The sequence below is a fragment of the Danio rerio genome, chromosome 6 (genome assembly GCF_049306965.1).
Source record: "Danio rerio strain Tuebingen ecotype United States chromosome 6, GRCz12tu, whole genome shotgun sequence".
Classification (NCBI taxonomy): Eukaryota; Metazoa; Chordata; class Actinopteri; order Cypriniformes; family Danionidae; genus Danio; species Danio rerio.
This window is the reverse complement of record NC_133181.1, coordinates 43,056,501-43,062,500: the sequence shown is the minus strand read 5'-3', so window position 1 is coordinate 43,062,500 and position 6,000 is coordinate 43,056,501. Positions and strand designations below refer to the sequence as shown.

The 6,000-nt window shown below is 37.4% G+C and overlaps 1 protein-coding gene across 1 annotated transcript in view; it reads left to right on the top strand.

Annotated features, from left to right (window-relative positions):
* The first annotated feature begins 877 nt into the window (after nucleotides 1-877).
* The window catches only part of pfkfb4b (6-phosphofructo-2-kinase/fructose-2,6-biphosphatase 4b), a 516,544-nt gene continuing 511,421 nt past the window's right edge, over nucleotides 878-6,000 (top strand). The window contains exon 1 of the mRNA XM_073952697.1: nucleotides 878-963. The gene's annotated coding sequence lies outside the window, so the exon portion shown is untranslated. The remainder of the gene's footprint in view (nucleotides 964-6,000) is intronic.

The following is a 6,000-nucleotide window of genomic DNA, read 5'->3' as shown; positions in this document are numbered from 1 at the left end:
TTACCCTGACATTGAAATAATTTTTGGCTGTTTAACAGTCTTTGGTTTCATTAATTAATTACTTTTTATTCCAGTTTATTATGTTTTGGCTAAGCACACAGATATGTTCATTAAATATTATTTCATATTCTACGTTAACTGTAAAAAAAATTAAATAATGGTGCAGTACAACCAAAAAGATGTTGGTAACCAAATCGTTTTGGGGGCTATAACATTCTGTTATTATCTGTTAAAAGTAATTTGTATTAATTTCTACGTTGAATTAAAAAAAGGTTTGAATTTCTATAACTAACGTGCAAAATATATAGTCTTTTTCACAGTAATTTGCTGTAATCATGCTACCTGCCGTAATTTCACAATAAAATTATGAATACAACATATTACTGTGAATTTTTCAGTTAAATACTGTGAAGGGATACTAATGTAATTTACTGTGAAAAATTACAGTAACTTGTTGTGAAAACCTGGAAATTTTTTACAGTGAAGAGTCACAGTCAGAACACGAGATTTGTGGAATTATTGCGGAGTTTAACCACAATAGAGTGAAATTGTTACATTTGCATGTTTTTAAGGCCTGAGAGAGCTTTACGTCGTCAGGCACTAGACATTTTACCAATTAGAAGTTTATTAATTCATTCATTTTCTTTTCGGCTTAGTCCCTTCATTAATCTGGGGTCACCACAGCGGAACGAACCACCAGTTTATCCAACACTTGTTTTACGCAGCAGTTACCCTTCCAGCCACAACCCTTCTCTGGGAAACATTCATACACACTCAGTCACACTCATACACTACGGGACAATTTAGCCAACCCAATTCACCTGTACTGCATGTCTTTGGACTGTGGTGAAAACCGGAGTTCCCAGAGGAAACCCACGCGAACACAGCGAAAACATGCAAACTCCACACAGAAATGCCAACTGACCCAGGCGAGGCTCAAATCAGTGACCTTCTTGCTTTGAGGCGACAGCACTACCTACAATGCCACTGCGTTTCCCAAGTTTAATAAAGGATAATTATGTTGGATTATTCATATACCATAAACTTTGCAGCGTAATTTTAACATTTACAAAACCTAACCCAATACCTAATATTAATATCTATTTTTAAGGAAAAAATTAGGAGTTTATTGAAGCAAAAGTCATAGTTAATGGTAGGCCAATAGCAGGTAGTGAGCCTTAAAATAATAAATGATTGTAAATTCCTTCCAAATAGTGCAATTCAATCATTTGGTGAAATTATATAGATATATCGTATCACAGAAAAATAAAATATGGCAATGTCAGATTTGTCCAATATTGTACAGCCCTAATATATATATATATATATATATATATATATATATATATATATATATATATATATATATATATATATATATATATATATATATATATATATACATACATACATACACAAACACACACACACACACACACACACACACACACACACACACACACACACACACATACACACACACACACACACACATAGTTAAATTTAGAATTATTAGCTCCCCTTTGAATAATTATTTTATTTTTTCCAAATGATGTTTAAAAGAGCAAGTAATTTTTCACAGTATGTCTGATTATTTTTTTTATTCTGGAGAAAGTCTTATTTGTTTCATTTTGGCTAGAATAAAAGCAGTTTTTATTTTTTTAAAACCATTTTAAGGTCAAAATTATTAGCCCCTTTAAGCTATATTTTTTCGATAGCCTACAGAGCAACCCATCGTTATTCAATAACTTAATTACTCTAACCTGCCTATCAGTCAGTAGAACAGTAAAGCTTCCGAATCCTGTAGATGATTAGCCGGCAACTCTGCAACTCTAATATGTTCGCCCAATGAAGCTAAGCAGGGCTGCGCCCGGTCAGTACCTGGAAGGGAGACCACATAGAAAAGCTAGGTTGCTGCCAGAAGTGGTGTTAGTTTGGCCAGCAAGGGGCGCCCAACCTGCAGTCTGTGTGAGTCCTAATGCTCCAAGTGGTGCTCGCTGCAGAGCCATTTGAGGAGAGCTGAGCTCCAGAGAGGGGGAGCTTAAGCTTGAGCTCCACCTTTTTTGCACTTCTTCTACAAGTGATGTCACTGGGGGTAGGGTTAGGGGTGGGGTTGGTGTACGCATTAAAACAGCTTACAGGAGGAGGAGCGACAGCTCATGCTCCCCCTCGCTGGAGCTCAGCTCTCCTCAAATGGCTCTGCAGCGAGCACCCTCTCTAATGCCCCAGTATATTGATGGGCACTCTATATTGCTCAGTTAGTGCCATCTTTCATAAAAAAACCCAGAAAAAGTGTATGGGTTTAACCCTGGCATCCAGGCTGACACTGCACACTGGTTGTGGATGAGATTCCCTCCCATGTGTAAAAGAGTGTCCAGAAAAGCGCTATATAAACATAAGGAATTATTATAGAGGGCTACAGCATCAAAAGAGCATAAATTAAAAACAGAAAATTTGAAAAAGGCTGACAAGTGAAGAACAAGTGTTAAGATTCCTGCTGCAACATTTAAATAGAAGTGTCAGAATTTTGTCATGAGCAACATAAAAGCTTGAATCCATCCTGAATTGGTTGAATGGTTCAGACTGGCGTAATGGTGCAGAGAAAATTACGATTTTCATCACCTTATAACCAATAACCGTAATGTAACTTATAATGGCTACTTCCAGTTGGATAGCATCTAACGTACCAATTTAAATCTTAAACTGGTTTCAACAAGTTCACGCAACTATGTGATGCTGTAGGTCTATATGATCCAAATCTCTAAGGAATGATTCCAGCACCTTGCTGAATCTGTGCCATTAAGAAAATGCAACTCTGAAATCAAAAATGGGCACGACCAAGTATTAGTAAGGTGTACCGAATAAAGTATGAATTTAAGCTTTCAGAATAATGGAGTGTGTGAGGCTGCACGAACAATGTATAGAGCCTGAGATCAGAGTGACTCTGGAGGAAAGTAAAATTGAGAGAAAGAGAGCTACAATGATGAATGTGTCTCTTATTTGGGACAAGGTGTCCGTAACTTTCAGGTACTCCAGAAAACAAACTCCTCTCATCCCTGCTTTCTCACTCTGTTCTGGGTCACACCGTCTCCTGGGGACGTGGAAGCAGGGCAGCGTCAGCCCTCCCCTTTTCTTCATATCCCTCACACACAGTCTCATTCTGTAATACACACTTTAATTACTGACATGAAGAAACTTAATCACAGAATCGCATCTCTAAAATTGACTCTCTGCAGGCTTAACACGGCTGTCGTGGAAGACGAAAATGCAATTTAGACCAAAGATATAGAGCTGATCGTAAATATGGTTTCCATTGGAATGATTTGCATTGCGTACATTTGAGAGCAGAATTGAAGTGCTGTATTTTTAACGGTTTGATTGCAGCAGTGGTCAATGCTTGAGGTTATTGGTATGATACGCATAACCACATTAAGGAAGCAACTTGTAATGCAAAAGGAAGACAAAAAGGGAAGTTGAGACATGAGGCTCAAGAACCCACAAGTGCACTCCATTTTTTCAAATATTTACTTAAATTGTATAACAGAGTTAATACAAACTACTTAAATTTTCATTATAAATACTGATTAAAGGAATATTTCACCCAAAATGAACATTTGCCATCTAAGTTGTGTGATTTATTTCTTCAGCAGAACATTATAGATTATTTTTTTTTTAGCTAAAACTGTCATCCTTGGTGATTCAAAAATGTAAGTAAAATGTAGAGGGAACAGCCTGCGCTCCTCTCCCAATAAAATCCCGGCCTTTTATTATAAATGTCAAAAAACTTGAATATTTTTCAACTATTTTCATTATCCCACTGCACCACCATGACGCCCCGATTTTTTATCCTATGGTGCATATTTAGCTCCTATCCTGACTGTTTGTTTCCTGTATACTTGATTGTATATTTTCCATTTTTCTTGTTTTTGCATGTGATGATGTATTAAAATAACCACCGATTAATAAAAAGAAATAAATAAATTAAAAGAAAGTCAATGGCTAGTGGAACTTTGAGAGTCAAAAAACATAAACAAGCAAAACAAAATTAATACCAGTGGCTCCTGATGATACACTGAGATCTTATGAAGCAAAATTGATGGTTGGTGCAAAAAAAGAAAAGAAAAAAAAAGACAATCATTATTTAACAAAAGAGTGATCATTTTGCTTCAGAAAATATTAGTATTATTTCTTTTATTTGTTTTTATGACTCAAGAATCACCAAGAAACACATTTAACAATATATAATCCTTAATCTTCTGCTCAAGAAACATTTTGGGTGGTCCCTTTAAGGCCTCAGTTTGTAGATGACATTGAGTAAGTTTACATGGACACCAATAATCCAATTTTAATAGGATTAAGACAATACTCTGATTAAGAATCCACCATAAACAGTGATTTTAGTATAGTTTATACACAGCTGTTTGACACTATTCTCTGCACCTACCGAGTCAGTGAAGGACCACAGATACCTGTAAAATGCGAAGGTTTTTCCACATACAGCGAATGGTATCAAATTCAATGAAACTACACTCTTCCAGCAGTTCATGCATAAAATGTTCCCGAACAAAAACAAAAGTGCCAAACTGCAGTTAAAGTCGACAAATTAAAAATAAAGCGCCTGAATTTATGGAGTTCCATTTGTGCCAAAATACCCTTGTCTGCCTTCTGCTTTGTACTTCACATGTCTTCATCTACTCTCATTTCCTGCATGTTCAGAAAAATCTGCATTGTTGACGTACACGTACATGTTGTCTGTTGATGTCGTCTTAATCTGTTGTCCTGTTGATTTTTCTGTTTTGTACTGTCATGTTCTGTCATCTGATATGCTTTTTTAACGTACATTTGTAAACTGTTCCTGGATTAATAAACATATATATCTTTTTTAAGTATGTATGTAAAGTTGAAGTCCATATCACAAATTGTAATTATTAAAAAAAACATCTCCCAACCTATGTTACACAGCAATACTAATATTATTGATTATATACTGATTTTATTAGTCAAACCAAAAGAAAAAGACATTCACCGGAAAAAAAAACTATTTGTAAATACAGGAAAATTGTCAAAATGGTGTCTCTACTCAAAATGCTCCCTTGAAACCCATAATACCTCAAAAAATATATTGACGACAGTAAGGATGCCATTCACATGGGGCTTTAGCGCAAGTGTGCCGCAAGCCTACGTTTGAGTGAAGGTTTCGGCCGTTAGATCGCCCCCTGGGGGCTGGCTGCAGTACAAGTCATAAAGCCCGCCTCCTCCGTGTTAATGAAGGAGACTTGAGCCCAAATAAAAAAAAATATCACACTTGCAATAAAATGTCCCGAAAGATAGTTCTGGTCGATTAAGGCACTGGTTATTGTGCTGAAATAGGTGCAGATCTTCATTTTTGTAAACAGTTTGTTTTTAGCAGTAATTTAATGCTGGGCGTGTCATCGTGATTGACAGCTGTGATTGACAGTTTCTCAAAGCGCGGCGTCTGAGCTTCGGCAGGAGACTGAAGTGTTATTATTCGATTTCTGTGTTATTTTACCATGACAAAATGAGTTCAGCAGTAAACTATAGTTTCTGACATACATGATCCTGGTGGAACACTGTTTATTCGCTAAGGTCAGGGCTTTTTTCGGGCTTTATTAGTTTTGCTGATACACGCCTAGCCACCCAGATAGCAAAACACATTTCCGGCTAGATTCTCGCCTGCCGGAGACTTATCTCTTAGAGCTCAGACTGACTAATGTTACCTCTGCTGGACCTACTCCGGATGCCTGGACTCACTACCCAATTCCAGCCCGAGTCAATCGAGCCAGATGCGGCGGTCGAGCGAGCAGGCGCTGCCGCATGCGAGCCGGAATCAGCCCGCGACGCCGCGAGTAAGTTATGCGCTGCGGCCCGGAGCTGGCGCGATTGAATATATAAAACCCTCATATTTGTTAACGTTATTACATCCATTTGTGTTGATATGACAGCAAACGCATGCTGAGAAGTTCGGGGGCGTAGTTGATT